Genomic DNA, 15,729 nt, shown 5'->3' with positions numbered 1-15,729 from the left:
TTCTTAAAGAAGGGTCCACCTTCTCGTTGTCCTCGTCTTTTTTGTTTTGTTTTGTTTGTTTGAGACAGGATCTCACTGTGTCACTCAGGCTGGAGTGCAATGGCATGATCTTGGCTCACTGCAACCTCCGACCCCCAGGCTCAAGCGATTCTCCCACCTCAGCCTCCCGAGTAGCTGGGATTACAGACACTCCACCACGCCTGGCTATTTTTTTGTATTTTTAGTAGAGACGGGGTTTCACTATGTTGCCCAGGCTGGTCTTGAACTTCTGACCTTGTGATCCTCCCACCTCGGTCTTCGGAGGTGCTGGGATGACAGACGCTCCACCACCTGTCCGCACGTTTTCATTTTCTATGGACCCTGCAGATGACATAGCTGATCCTGCCTCTGTGCCTCGGTTTCCTGTCCTGAAAAGGGGAGGGGTGAGTAAAAAGGACAGCTGCCTCTCAGGGTGCTGAGTGAAGACTCGCGAAGTGCTGAGAACAGGGGCCCTCGCCACCAGACCCTACCCAGGGCAGCCATGCCCCCCAAGAGGCCTCAGGGGAACACGGAAGCCCACGTGGAAACCCACCCTTCGGGCCACCAAACGGCTCCCTCTGATTGGCCGCAGAATCAACACTCCCTCTGATTGGCCGCAGAATCAATGCTCCCTCTGATTGGCCGCAGAATCAACGCTCCCTCTGATTGGCTGCAGAATCAATGCTCCCTCTGATTGGCTGCAGAATTGCTTCCTCCCTGTGGGCCGGCAGCCTGGGGGCAGGGTGGGGATGTCTCCCTCACCCCCAAGGGCCTAGCCCATCTGTCCTCTGCTGTGGACACTCAGCGCCCACCCCAGGTGCCTGGACACCACCACCACCCTGGACACGGCTGCCTGGAAGAAGACGGGTTCCCACGCCACCCTTGAGAAATTTGCCTGGTGGGCCCACCCCGCCCTCACCTGCCACGACCGGCACAGACCGAGCAATTTCACTTCCCAGTCCCCTGGGTGGGTGGCAGCAGGCACGGTGGGTGGAATGTTCCGACGCCCACACACTGCACACTTCCGTTCAGGGCAGCTGGGCGGGGCGGCCTCTGGGAGCCTGAGCGCCTCAGAGTCCAAGGAGCCCGGAGAGGGCCCAGCTTCCGGCATCGGGGGACGGCTGGGGACAGCGCCTCTGCTCTCACGACCTGGGGTGCCGCTGCGCCCCAAGGGCAGATCCCGAGTGGAGGATACTGCACAGCCCTTCTGAGCCTCCTCGCCACACGCTGCGGGTGGTGGGCTGGGCCCCGGGAGCTCTAAGCCAGGCTCTGGTCTGTGACACCCTCCTCGGACCACCAGACAGAGCAGGGTTGATTTGCAGAGCAAGCAAAGCCTCAGAATGTGCCTTCCAGGCCGTGGTGGGTGGTGAGAGGCAGGACTTTCTAGATGTAGGGGCCTGGCCTGAGGCTACGTCCTTCGCAGGACGGTGCTGGTGTCCCTGGGCTCTCCCGGCAAATCCCTGCAGCCCCAGGTCTCCCTGCCGTGCTGGAAGGAGGGCCGCTTGGGACCGAGGGAAAACCCTCCTGTGGGTGGGAGGCCCGGGTCCTAGGAGGTTGGCCTTGGATCTGCTGGGCCTCCTCTGCGGGACCCAGAGAAGCCACTTGGAGAGGGAGGTCTGGAGCCACAGGGTCACGACTGTGTGTTGCTCAGATCTGAAGGTTTGTGAAGCCTAGGGGTTGGGTGACGGGCCAGGCTCACAGGACACACTTGCTTCATGAACATCTCTCCCTGAACCACCACAAGGCCTCGTCAAAGGGAGTTCACTCTTGGCGGAGAGAAAGGAGACACGTCTCACATGCCTGATGGGGAAAGAACAGGAGCGAGCAGCTGTTCCTGCCAGGCCGACGAGGAGACTGAGGTTCAGAGAGGAATCCAGGCAGCCGGTGGGCAGCAGTCTGGGGCCCCAGCGCTGTGATGCTCCCCTGCCGAGGTCCTGGTTAGGAGCCTAGTCTAACGGGACTCCCTGATAGCCGAGGGGCCATGCCATCCCACAGGGCACCCTGAACACCAGCCGTTGGCCATTCCCCTCCGCTCCCACTCCCCTACAGTAAGCAGCGTACAGAACCAAGCCAGGGCTGATCTTGTGGGGCTCGTGACTGTGTGGAGCCAAGAACACGGCCAAGGCTCCCCGGCTCCCGCAGCCCAGAGGCAAGATCCAGGTTGAGGCCCGGGGAGGCTCCTCTGTGCCCCTCCCCACAGGTCACTCCTGGAGCCACCCATGCCCCTGGGTCAGAGTCAGGGCTCTTGGACAGCCTCTTTTCCTGGAAGCCATGAGGGCTCCTGGGTTACATGGCCCAGCCAGCCCAGTGGGTGACCAGGGTGGGGATGGTCACGAGCTCAGCAGAAGGCTAGCCCACGTTTCCGGGGCCCCCAGCGGCTGGGAAACTCCCAGGGGCCGGGCCCTCCCCACCCAGTCTCCCTTCCTCCTTCTCTGGCCTGGCCTGGCTGGACCACACCTGGGGCCGTGGCCACCTGTGCCCCCTTTTCTCAGCCTGTTCTTGTTTGGGCCTCCTGGGACACTCCGGCACCCCAGGACAAGTCAGGGCCAGCAGACTCCTCCTGCAAAGAGGGCCCCCAGTGCGGAGGCCCTTGGAGACGTCAGCCCTTACAGTGCAGAGGGGAGATGCAGCCACCATGCAAAGGACACTCCAGCCCCACAGCCAGGGTTGGGTCTCGGCAGCTGTGAGGCTGGATAAGGCCGAGTGCACCAGGCCCTTGGGCAGCCCAGTGGGCAGAGCCCAGAAAAGGGGGGCGCACGGCCTGGCCTAAGGAGCAGGGTGGGGACCCCGCACCAGGCAGACACCCTTGAGCCTCCTCATGCCCCCTTGGCCTTCCCTTACTTGTCTGGGGCTCCCTTCCTGCAATCAAAGATCCCCTGGCACCTCCAGCCCTTGGGCCAGGGGACCTGGACCCCACCCCCATGTGTCCCTAGAAGCTAAAGGGACCCTGTGGAAGGGGGCTGGACTTAGGCTTCTTGCCCCCCAGGCATGCGTGAGGCTCCAGGGGAGCCGGGCAGGTCAGCGGCTGCTCAGAAGCCTGGCAGGGTTTGCAGGGCGTGGGCTGCCCCAAGCTCATCTGCACAGAGCCCTGACTTCCGGCTCCAGGACCAGAGCAGGAGACATGGCCGGGGAAGAAGAGCGAGGGTAGAAAGTGAAGTGCCGGGTGGGGAAGGGGGTGCTGGCCCAGGAGGCACGTGCGCTGGCCTGGGAGGGTAGAGAGTGGGGTGCCGGCGGTGGGGGGCAGGTGGGGGTGGCCCAGGAGGCATGTGTGCCAGCCTGGGGCCCAGGGGGCGTGGGACTGTCCCTCCAAGACAGGGGTCCTGGCTTTGTCCTTGGATCAACTCACGCAGTCAGGAGCAGCCAGGCTGCAGGGGTCAAAGGTGACCACCGGCTCCAGCAGCTTTCCCGGGCCCAGAATCCCCCATCCAGGATGGGCCTGGAGCGTGACCACCACCCTAAGCCCCCAGACACACTCATCCAGCCACCCTTGAGGGTGGGGCCCGGGTAGAGAGGGGCTCCCCATTTCCCTTTGGGCCCTGTGTTTCTATGGGGGCACCCAAAACCCAGCGTTTTTTGGCTTCTCTGCAGGCCTCGGTGTGTACCTTCAGGAGCCCCTCAAGCCCTCCCCCCCCGTCCTCTCCCCAGCTCCCACTGACCTCACTCCCTCCCCTCCCACTGCAGCCCTCCTGCCGCCATGGCCGCCCTGCTCTGTCACCCTCCTCTTGTCAGACCCCATCTTCGTTCACAGCCCGTCCTTCCCACCCTCTGTGCTCTGGGCTCTGGGACCCTGCTTGGTCCCCTCCATGCCCCTTAATTGTGGGGTGTCTCACACACTCCTGTGATTCTCACAGCCTCTTTGAGGCTGGGTGGTCCCAGACCCCTACCCCCACCAGGAGACCTGCAGCTCCTCAACCTCCCCTTGTCTGTGGGTCTCCATCAGCTTTGGGTCCTTGGGCCAGGTTGCCTCATTCCTATCACCCTGCCAAGCCTGGGCCCCGGGCTTCACCCCTCATCCCCTGCCCTACCTCGCTCCAGGCTGGACACAGCCATGCCCTCATGGGCTCCCCCTGCTCTGCCGATCCTGCTGCCTCCGTGGCGATGGAAGCTTTGGAGAGCCAGGGCTGAGCCCCTGGAGGCCTAAGCTGGAGTTGGTGCACAGTCCCTCCTGGAAAACTGCAAGTTTCCCACTCCTTGTGGGGGAGCAGCAGGGCCCCTGTGTGGGCACGGGTGAGGGGTTCCCACTCCTCGTCGGGGAGCAGCAGGGGTGAGGGGTTCCCACTCCTCATCGGGGAGCAGCAGGGGTGAGGGGTTCCCACTCCTTGGGAAGCAGCAGGGATGAGGGGTGCAGGGACGGGGCCACTTTTGCAAGGAATCTCCCCACCCACCTGGGGCTTCACGCTCCTCACCGTGGGGGTGGAGGCTGGAGGTCAGCGTTTCCCCCAGAGCCCAGCATCCCTTCGCCCTTTCGGTAACCAGACCTTGAAAATCACTACAAAACTTCCCGGGTGCAGGTGGCCTCAGCTGTTAGCCCAGGGCCCTGGCAGGCAGCTGCTGGCCCGTCTGGCCAGGTCTTGGCCACTGGCCCGTGGAAGCCGGGGATTGGTTAGGGGAGCTGCTCCCAGCTGCTATTTTCCTTCTTCACAGTTTTCTATCATAAGGTATTTTTCTCCTCTTAAAACTTCTCGGCCGGGCGCGGTGGCTCACGCCTGTAATCCCAGCACTTTGGGAGGCCGAGCCGGGCAGATCACGAGGTCAGGAGATCGAGACCATCCTGGCTAACACGGTGAAACCCCTTCTCTACTAAAAATACAAAACTTAGCCGGGCGAGGTGGCGGGCGCCTGTAGTCCTAGCTACTCGGGAGGCTGAGGCAGGAGAATGGCATGAACCCCGGGGGGCGGAGCCTGCAGTGAGCTGAGATAGCGCCACTGCATTCCAACCTGGGCGACAGCGAGACTCTGTTTCAAAAAAAAAAAAAAAACTTCTCTGCAGGTGGCTCCTGTACTTCAACTGGGGGCATGAGGTGAAGACGGGGCCAGCGCCCCTGGGGCAGCTGAGACCAGGGCGGAGAAGACCATAAATCAGGCAGGAGCCAGGGCCCGGTGCCCCAAGGTGAGCACATGGAGGGACGGTGACTGCTGGTCCTGGGAGCGAGCACGGAGCCCACGGGAAAGCGCGGAGCCCAACGGGAAAGTGCGGAGTCCACAGGAAATCAGGGCTGCACTGCACACCAGTTCAGATGCTTCCAGTGTCCGCTGGGCGCCCCGTCCGTCCCAGAAGAAGGTGGGCACTGACGGGCACCCTCAGCAACGTGCTGTGTCGACACCTGGGGGCTGCTTCTGAAGGAGGAGGGGCATTTGCAGGAGGAGGGGAGAACCTGAGGAAGAAGGAAAGACCCCAGGGCCAGTTGCGGGGTCGCCCAGCTGGGCTGCTGCTGGGCAGGGGGACGCGTGCGGACAGATGTGGAACTTGGATTTCATCCTGTAGATTCAACCTGCACTGACCAGGCCTGTGTCTGCCTGAGAATCAGCCTGGGGTTCCTTCAGCGCACGCATACAGAGTCCTAAAAGGCCGTGGGAAGCAACCCGAACCTTTCCTTAAATCGCAGAAGGGAGCAAGGGAAGAATCCATACAGTGGACAGGCTAAGATCCCAAATCCCAGTAATCACTATGACATGATGAAGGAACAGGGCGCAAGTCCCACCAACAATTCCAAAAGAAAACTTCATATGCAAACCAAAGTCACATCAATCAGCTGAGTCTTCATTTCATTCACGTGCCAACAAAAATAAGTATCCCTGGGAGGACAGTGAGAGGGGAGGCAGAGGCAGACTAAGTCCTCACACACGGGGAGATGGTTCCTCACACACATGGTCAGAGAAAAATACGGCAAGTACTAGAAAATTAAGACAGGATGAATATCTCTCTAGCAACTAGCGAAAAATGGAGTGAAATGGACCTGCCAAGGGTGAGAAAACAGCAAACACACAGAGCAGCACCAAGAAATCGTCGCCCTGAGATGACGGGAGCAAACGTATGACTGGCAACGGCAAGAGCAAAACACATGAGCGGATTTTCCCCTCGCAGCCTCAGATCTGCTTTCTGTCCCTGTGGGTTTGCCTACTCTGGGTACGTTCTGAGTTAATTTTTGTGTAAGTTATGAGACTTAGGTCAAAGTTCCTTTTTTTTTTTTTTTGCCTGTAGATGTCTGATTCTTCCAGCACCATTTGTTGAAAAGCTACTCTTCTTCCACTGAATTGTTTTGATACCTTTGTCAAAAATCAGGTGGGCATATTTGTGTGGGTCAGTTTCTGGGTTTTCTGTTCTGTTCCGTTGGTTCGAGAGTCTACCCTGCTGCACACACGTCACTTTCTCAACATTGTCACGATGGATGAGGGTTTAATATCCACGCCAGCTAGAGTGACGCCTCCACTTTTTTCTCCCTTGTTTCAGGATTGGTTTTGTTTGTTCGTTTGTTTGAGATGGAGTCCCGCTCTGTCGCCCAGGCTGGAGTGCAGTGGCACGATCTTGGCTCACTAGAATCTCTGCTTCCCGGGTTCAAGTGATTCTCCTGCCCCAGCCTCCCGAGTAGCTGGGATAACAGGCACAACCACCACGCCCAGCTAATTTTTGTATTTTTAGTAGAGATGGGGTTTCACTATGTTGGCCAGCTGGTCTCAATCTCCTGATCTCGTGATCCACCCACCTCGGCCTCTCAAAATGCTGGGATTACTAGCGTGAGCCACCAAGCCTGGTCTACTTTTTGCATTTTTTAGTAGGAACGGGGTTTCACCATGTTGGCCAGGCTGGTCTTGAACCCCTGACTTCAGGTGATCCACCCACCTCGGCTTCCACAGTGCTAGGATTACAGGCGTGAGCCACCGCACCTGGCCAAGATTTTTTTTTTTTTTCCTGAGACGGAGTCTTGCTCTGTCGCCCAGGCTGGAGTGCAGTGGCGCCATCTCGGCTCACTGCAACCTCCGCCTCCTGGGTTCAAGCGATTCTCCTGCCTCACCCTCCAGAGTAGCTGGGATTACAGGCATCTGCCACCACACCCGACTAATTTTTGTATTCTTAGTAGAGACGGGGTTTCACCATGTTGGCCAGGATGGTCTGGATCTCCTGACCTCGTGATCCGCCCACCTCAGCCTCCTAAAGTGCTGGGATTACAGGCGTGGGCCACCGTGCCTGATGATTGTTTTAAGTATTCTAGGTCCTTCGCCTTTCCTTATAAATTTTATTTTATTTATTTTCTTTTATCTCCTCAATCCCAATGGTTAACCCCAAGTTCACAACCACTCTACTCTTAGCTCCTAAGGGGGACTGACGTTTTTAGATTCCACACATTTGTGAGATGGGTAGTGTGTGTCTTTCCGCACCCAGCTGATTTTACTTAGTGTGATGTCCTCCAGGCTCGCCCGTGGCGTTGCTCCTTTTTGAGGGCTGCATATACTCCACCATGGGTGTGCCACGCTTTCTTCATCCATCCACTGATGGGCAGAAGGTCAAGGGTGGGGCCTGTCTCTACCATCCTGCCACCACCCCAACGGCACCCCCTCAGCCGCTCTCCCGTGGTCTTCCTGCTGTGGCGGCCGAGCTGCCCAGGGAGGCTGAGGCTGGAGGTGAAGTTTGGCCACCTTTGCCAGGGTTCACGGACGCGGCTGGGGCCCCTCTTGCTGCTTCCTGGGCTCCTGCCTCAGCCTCCAGGCCTCATCTCAGGCTGGAAGGGCCTGCAGAGGCTTCTGAACCAATGCTCCTGGATGACCTGTGGGCCAGGAGGGACCCAGGAGGCCCACGAGCTGTGGAAGAAGAGAGCTCCAGAGGGTCAAGGGATGTGCCCTATGTGCCCGCCCTTGGGGCCCAGACCCCTCTGCCCGCGGCAGGAACCCAGCCTTCCTTCTGACCCTGCACCCCCAGGCTTGGAGCCCAACCATCCCGTGACATAGACAGCCCCTGGGGGCCTGGGTCCCAGGGGCAGGGAGGGGCTACCCCCATCGGTGCACAGCCCTGACAGTCCAGGTCATCTCTGGGGTGACGCCGGACACGACGGCCTTTCCCTACCCCCCAAGTCAGGCCAGCCCAGCCCTGGCACCTCCCTGGCAGTGGTTAGCCAGGGTTAAAGTTAACTGGGCGCTCCTGTCACCCCCGCCTGGCAGTGGGGACCCTCCTGCTGCCTGCACGGAGTGGCTCGCTGGTTAACTGCAGACAAAACCAGCAGCTCTCAATCCCTCAGTGTTTCCTCACAGCAGCGTCTGCGCTGTTCAGGGTAATTGTGGCGTGAGCACCTCTGCTGTGTGTGGAACTGGAAGCAGCTCGGGCTTGGTGGCAGCTTGGGTTGCCAGTGGCCACTGAGCCCAGGCGTGAGGCTCCAGGCCCTGGTGGAGGAGACAGGCAGGAAGGGCTGGTGGGGCAGGAGGGCCCAGTACAGACTGCACCATCTCAGACTGGCCTGGGCTCTCTCTAAGGAGGCTCCCAGAGGCCCAGGTCCTGCAGCTGTCCAGGAGGAGGCGGTGGGAGGAGGTGTCCCAGGGTGGACGGAGCTTGGCCTCTCCCCTACTCTCTCATCCTGACTCCGCAGGGCCCTGCTGGGCACATGCCTCTGCCTCTCACCAATGCCCAGTGGTCCACACCCCAGCTCAAGGCTGAGCAAGTGGCCTGGCAGGCACCCTCCATCCACCCTGCATCTGTCCTGCAGACATCTCAAGGGGAGGAGACGAGGACAGGAAGGCGGGCAGGGGATCCCGCGTCCACCTGGGAGGAGGACAGGAAGGAGGACAGGGGCTCCCACATTTCACCTGGGAGGAGAACAGGAAGGAGGAGAGGGGATCCCGCATTTCACCTGGGAGAAGAACAGGAAGGAGTGCAGAGGATCCCGTGTCCACCTGGGAGGAGGAGGACAGGAAGGAGGACAGGGGCTCCTGTGTCCAGCTGGCTTTGCCCACTCTCTCTTGGGCTGGCCCTGCTGAGTGCTTTGTGCGCACTGGGGCTGGTGACCTCGAGGACAGCCGGGATTGGTGGAGGTAACCCAAGATGAGAGTCCAGGCCTTGGACAAGTGACCTCTCCCCTCTGGGCCTGCTGCCTTCTGTGTGAGGTGGGAAGAACGGATAACCCAGGGCTGGCTGGCCCCACAGCCCTGTGAGGACGTGCTGACATTGCTGTCGGCCCAATTCCTGAACACACTAAGGCAGAAGTGGTGGCCGCTCTGAGGCACAGGCTGTCCTCATGAGGTGGAATCCAAGGTGTTGGGGGTGCCACTGAGAACCTGAGGTTCTAGAGGGCTGCCCCCAGCATCATCGGGCATGGCTGGGAAAGTGCTGTCAGCGCAGCCAAGGGCCAAGGCACCTGGGCCCCCACGATTGTCTGAGAATTCTCTTCCTGAGCCTGGGCCGCTTCACAGCTGAAGAAAGGAAGGCCGCTGCCAACAAGGCTGGCTATCGGGGCTGACCCGGGTGCCCTGCCTCACCCACCTGCCTGCCCTCCCTGCCTCCCTCCAATCTTAACTATCAGCCACTGGGAGGGTCTGCAGGGTGGGCCATAGGACCCTGGCTCTGCACTGATGCTGGCTGCCATGGCCGTGTGGAGGAGCAGGGTGGGGTGACCAGGTAGTTCCCAGCAGGAGGAACCCATTCGCTGGTCCCCAGGGCTCACCTAGGGGCTGACACTGAGGCTTGATGGAGTGGAGGGGGCCCAGCACTGAGCGTGGCACACACAGAGAGACACACACCAGGACCACAGTGACATGCAGCGCCACACGGGGACTCAGGGCGAGACAATCACACTCGCGTCGTCACACACGTGTGCAGGCAGGTGCACATGGCCAGTGGTGCTGGAGCCGCCTGAACCGGTGTGGGAGCTGATGGGGCTCCCCTCTTCTCCGCTCCAAACTGAGTGACATCACATCATAATTGAGTGACATCATGTCATAGCTTGAAGTTGGTGGGAGAGTTTACACCACAGAAATGGGTGAACGTTGCCAGGCAGGGCTGTTGCAGGTTTTGGGTTCCTGCCTACCAGCACCTACTGCAGCGCAGTCACATAAACAGATGCACACGGACACACACGCCTAGACACACATGCATTCCTGCACATTCATGGAGGCTCATGGGCACACACGCAACCCTGCACACTCACAGTGGCTCGTGGTGTGTATGCACCTGGTGGATGCTCATGGACCACACACACGGGTGGCGCGCTCTCCCACGTGCTCACAGGCAGATGCACACCTAGGATCACCCACATGTGACTCTGCACACACTTGGAAGTCCACCTGTGCTCACGCACACACACAGGTGGGGCACGCAACGTCACAGCCCAGCACCCAGACCCGGCCACCGCACATGGCTGTACAATGACATTTAACCTGCTCTGGGGATGGGGCTTTGGCTCTGGCACTGGCCCTGATGTTTGAATCTGGGGGTTCACTGAGCCCTCACATCCTACTCAGGAAGCTGAGCCTGTTGTCTGCACATCTCTGCACGTGTGAGACCAGCAAGAGCCACAGGACGGGCTCAGCCTCTGCCCCCAGCTCCAGGAGGCCAGGTGCCCTGCATGAGCCCAGGCAGGGAGGCCCGCAGAGCCGTGAGCCCAGGAGAGGGGCCCCTTCTACAGCCATCAGGAGATGCCTCTCTTCCAGGGGTAGCAGCCTGGTGGCACCCGCTCAGGGAACTGGAGGCCCTGGCTGGGGAGGTGCTGACCGCGAGAGGCCTTGGAAGGTGTCGGGGCTCCTGAGACCCTGCCAGTGGTGCCCCGTGATGGATGAGGTGTGCGACCTGCCGGCAGCAGGGAGCTGACTCTCACTGGGGGTCCCCTGACTCAGCCCATCTGTCGGGGTAATGGGTGGAACCCAGGGGAGCCCACGTGGGGGCTGGCAGGGTGGGGGCTGAACGCCAGCAGCTGCCCACACAGGGTGTGGGGAAGCCAGGTGCTCCCTGATGGTTCCAGGCTCCGTCCCTCCCCAGCGGTCACTCCAGCCCATGGTGTCGCTCTGCAGTCAGACTGCGGCTTGCGGGGCTGGCCCTCCTGCCTGCCCTTGATCTGATCACGTCCTGAAGTGGTCCCAGCCCCGCAGCTGGACACACTGGTGGTTCACTGTCCCGGGTTCACATCTGCTCTTCCCCACTGGTCCGCCACACGTCGTTTTGTTTTAGCAGGACGCACCCAGGCCCCCGAGAGGTTAAAGGAAAGGTCAGCGCCGCGAGGGTGCTTGGCAGGTGTGTGCTGATTCCCGCTGAGTGGCCCCGCGCTCCGAGCCTTCCCTTCTCTTCCAGATGAGCTGAGAACAGGGAGGAGGGTGCAGAGGAAGATGGGGTTTGCTTGCCCTTCTCCCAGCTCCTGCGCCTCACATCACATGTCACCTGCAGTGGTCACAGTGGGCCTCAGACCTCAGGTCCTGCTGGGTAGCCACTGCGGGCCACAGAGCCACCTCTGGGACCTGCAGGAGGAGCATTCAGGCTGAGGGAACAGCTGGGGCCTGGGCGGAGGAGCTCCCGGAACATTCCAGGGGCAGCAAGAAGGCCTGTGTGGTGGAAGAGAGTGAACCCAGGGACGCAGCAGGGGCCGGGTTCCAGGGCAAGGCCACAAGGTCAGCTGAGTAGACCAGGCCCCTCACCTCCCCACTCCCAGGGTTAGGCCGTACCTTCCCGTACCTTCCAGAGCCTCCTCCAGCCTGGGGCCTGGGAACGCCCAATGCAGAGGAAGACCCGGGGGCCTGAGGTCAGAGTTTGCAGCCTAAATGCAAACTGTGACCAGGAGCAGCCTGGGTGGCACAGAGGGGGCGTGGCCTCGAGGGCAGGACGGGGCAGGGCCCAGGGTGGGACCTGTCAGACACAGGCTGGGAGCAGGCGAGGGGAGTGACAGCCACAGGGCAGATGACCCCGCAGCTCCCAGCCGTGCCCTGGGGGTCGGCTCCCCGTTCACTCCCGCAACTCCCAGCCATGCCCTGGACGTTGGCTCCCCGTTCACTCCCGCAGCTCCCAGCCGTGCCCTGGGGGTCGGCTCCCCGTTCACTCCCGCAGCTCCCAGCCGTGCCCTGGGGGTCGGCTCCCCGTTCACTCCCGCAGCTCCCAGCCGTGCCCTGGGGGTCGGCTCCCCGTTCACTCCCGCAGCTCCCAGCCGTGCCCTGGGGGTCGGCTCCCCGTTCACTCCCACAGCTCCCAGCCGTGCCCTGGGGGTGGGCACTGCCCTGTGTTCCCGCTGCAGGACACCAGGAAGACGAAGAGGTTCTGGGGAGCAGGGTGGCCGCAGGAGCCCCAGCCACGCAATCTGCGGCTCTGGGGTGTCCAGGGTATTGAGGGCATCTCAGGGCCGAGTCTCGGGGTCCGTCCTGGAGGATGTTCTTTGCTTGTCCATTTTGGGGCATTCCAGGGGTTTCTGAAGCTCACTAAGGTTGTCATTGGTTGGATTAAAAAAAAGTTAACACTGTGAAGAGCAGTGTGGTGCCTGAAAATGCCCAGAAGAGGCTTCTGCCACCAGGCGACCAGTGGCCAGGGCGGCCGTCTTCAGGCAAGCGGGTTTGAAGGGGCTGGTGACCCAGATGCAACCTGTCCTGGCCCGAGGACCGGGTGCACGGAGGGGCAGGGAGCCGTCCTGGAGAGGCCCTCACTCCGTTCCCCAGCACCCGCCCGGCCTTCTCCTCCCTGCACTGCACCGTCCACGAGGCGTGGGGAGACGGGCCCTCCAGCACCTGCCCGGCCTTCTTCTCCCTGCACCGCACCATCCACGAGGCGTGGGGAGACGGGCCCTCCAGCACCCGCCCGGCCTTCCCCTCTCTGCACAGCACTGTCCACGAGGTGTGGGGAGACAGGCTTGGGTTGTCTTCTAGGGTGACGTGGTGGCCGTCGGTGGCCGTCAGGACAGGGTGGCCACTCCCTTGGCTCTTTATGGCTCCTCACCCACCTTGTGGAGGAAGCAGCCTCATCCTCAGGGCTCGGACACCAGTTCCACCTCGCGGCGCCAGGTCAGTCCATGCAGGAAGAGGGGCTGGAGGCTATGACCGCCGGCTCTGTCCCCAACACCTCGTCTCCCCAATGCCCGGGAGTTGTCACCTGCGTCTCCAGGGTCAGAGGTCACGCATAACCAACCTGGGGTTCTTCAAGCAAGGGAGGCGACAGAGACAGCGGGGTCAGCACAGAGCAAGCACCGGCAACCGCTCTCTAGCAGGAGCCTGGCCGAGGCTCTGTTCCACCCCGTCCTCAGCCTGAGGCGGGCCTTTCATGTCCAGTTGGGATGCCCTCTGCCCCTCAGACGTAGGTCAGGACTCCGGGGCTGTGCCCACGGCAGGCAACAACCCCCGGGGTCATCCCGCCAGACTCTCGGCCAGCCCTGCTGTCTTGCCGGCTGCCGCGTCCGCACAGGAGCCAGGGTTGGCACTCGATGAATAAATGCCTTTCAAGAGAAGGAACGCAGGGAGCTGGGTGTGGTCACCATGGCAGGCCGTTGGGGGAGGCGGGGGGCTGGGCAGGGGACAGGGTGGCCGGGGCTGGTGCGTGTCCCAGAGGACCCGGCAGGGGAAGGTACGCCCAATCAGGAGGCTCCGCGATGTGACGTGGATCCATGTTTCCTCTTCTTCTTCCTGGTGGTTTACATAAGAGGGAGAGCAATGGGGACGGGCAGGGATGAAGCTGCGGGCTGAGGTTCCTCCACTCGGCGAAGCCCCTTCTCTCTGCCCCCGCCTGCTCTGGGCTTTCTTGGCTGTGTCTGCTCCTGACAGAAGGGATGTGTTTTGCCAGGGTTGGGGGCTTGGCGTGTGTGCGTGTGAGAGTATGTGTGTGTGTTTAAAATACAAAAAAAAAAGAAGCATGCCTATACTCAGCCGCGAGATGCTGGCCAGCCTCCATCCGTGCCAACTCCCCTCCGAGCTGGCGCTGGGGACTCCGGAGGCACGGGGAGGAGGAAGGTGCGGGCAGCTTGCGGTGAGGATGGACGCGTGCCACCGACGTATGCCAGCGGCTGCATGGGGCCAAACGCCCATCCACAAAACCCACCGCGATCGCTGGCAGCCGTGGCGGGAGGCGGCAGCAGTTGGCAGAGGTGCCAGGGAGGGCCGGCTGGGGCAGGTGGATCCTGGCAGCGGCAGCACAGGTAAAGCGTGCGGGCTCGCGGGGTGTGGGCACCTGGCATCTGCGTCGGGTGCCAGAGGCCGGGGCTGGATCTTGGCCTGGCTCTGGGTTGCAGGGCGTGGCAGCGTCAGGGAGGGCTGAATCCCGCAGGGGTCTGGGCCAGCCTGGTAGAGGACGGCTCCTCCCGGCTCCCCCAGCGTCACCCTGGGGCCTGTTTCCAGGTGTGCTTGGCCCTTGGTCCTCCAGGGAGCTCGGCTGGGTGGGCTGGGTGGGGCCAGCATGGGGTGCCCACGGGGGCTGCGGTGCTCTGATCTCCCTCTGGGGTCTCACGGCTGCATCACCTCTGCCTGATGCCCTGTGGGCCCCCACGGCCAGGTCCCCTCTGCCCAGTTCCGTATAGGCCACCAGACAGTCCCCAAATGTTGGTCGCTGTCCCCAGGCGTGGGCTGCAGGGCTGCATCTCGGGGCCCAGGGCTCCTAGGGCAGTGCGTCTGCCCTCCCTCCCGTCTTCTCGGAGCCCCCGCCCCACCTCTTGCTCCCAGCCTGGCTTGGTGCCTCGGAGCCTGTGCGGAATGATGGGACAGACGCCAAATGTGTGGTAGCAGGAGTGCGGGTGACGGTGCAGCGAGCCCAGCTGCTGAGGGTGGGAAGGAGCCCGAGGTGAGGGACTCCCCAGCAGCTCCAAGGCAAAGTCCTGCTGCCCTTCCCAGCAATTACAGGCTGGGCAGAAAGAGCTGGGGGCATGGGAGAGGGGATTTTCACCTGCAGAAAGGTGGGTGACACCCAGGTGGGCCAGCGTGGAGCTGGCAGGGCTGGGGGTGTTAGCCCGGGTGTCTGGCTGTGGCCCCTCAGCGTGATCCATGGCGAGCAGGATGGCAGAGGCTGCCAGCCACAGCATCAGCTGGCAGAGGCTGGCACCAGACCCATGCCCTGGCAGGAGCACGGCACAGAGGGGCCCTGGCTGTACCGGGGGCTCTGGGCTGGCCGCTGTCCCAGTCAATGCTCTGGGCAGCCAATCCAGTCCCAGAAAGAAGGTTGCACTGGAGGGGCGATTAGAGCACATGGGCAGGGGCTGGGGTGAAGGTGGCTGGGTGGCCGGGCCCCCAGCTCCTCCAAGCCCAGGAGGAGGTTAGGCCCATGGACCTTAAACATCCGAGCCTAGAGCCGGGCTGGCCCACGGGAGCCTCCGCCTTGAAGGGGCTAGGAGGGCCCTCTGAGGCCAGGGTCAGGAGCCCGGGCTGGGCTGAGGGGCAGGGAGGGCTGGGGGTGCGGGGGAGGGCAGTGGTCGTCTGGTCCAGACGCCCAGGGGTCGGGCAGACGTTGGGAACACAAGGTCCTGGGGTCGGACAGAGCCGGCAGGACTGAAGGCCCACGAGGGGTCTGGGCTGTGCTTCAGAGCTTCAGGGAAAGGCTCAGAGACGTCCCGGGGGTGGGGGTGGGGCGGGGCTCCCAGGGACTGGCCGTCCTCAGCCTCCTCTTCCCCTTAAGCCCCGGGAGGCGCTGCTGTGGCGGCTTCAGCCTGACTCTGGCCAACACTTCATGACGGGGGCTTCACCTTCAAAGTGCTGGCAGTGGGGGTCATCCCAGGTGGGCCTCGGCGCAGGTGAGCTTCCCCAGTGGCCGCCTGGACCCAGCCCTGCAGTCCCTGCCCTCAG

The 15,729-nt window shown here is 62.1% G+C and overlaps 1 long non-coding RNA gene across 2 annotated transcripts; it reads left to right on the top strand.

Moving 5' to 3' along the window:
• The first annotated feature begins 737 nt into the window (after positions 1–737).
• Positions 738–6,312, top strand: LOC129050872 (uncharacterized). Of its 2 annotated transcripts, none has more exons than XR_008514752.1 (4): positions 738–985; positions 1,763–1,902; positions 5,009–5,299; positions 5,504–6,309. It is a non-coding gene; the product is annotated as an uncharacterized LOC129050872 (long non-coding RNA). The 2 variants fall into 2 exon arrangements; XR_008514751.1 differs by having other exon boundaries at positions 752–1,004; positions 5,504–6,312.
• The last annotated feature ends 9,417 nt before the right edge of the window (positions 6,313–15,729 follow it).

Source organism: Pongo abelii, chromosome 18 (assembly GCF_028885655.2).
Source record: "Pongo abelii isolate AG06213 chromosome 18, NHGRI_mPonAbe1-v2.0_pri, whole genome shotgun sequence".
Lineage (NCBI taxonomy): Eukaryota > Metazoa > Chordata > Mammalia > Primates > Hominidae > Pongo > Pongo abelii.
Note: the sequence above shows the minus strand (reverse complement) of the source record. Positions and strands in the feature narration are given on the sequence as shown.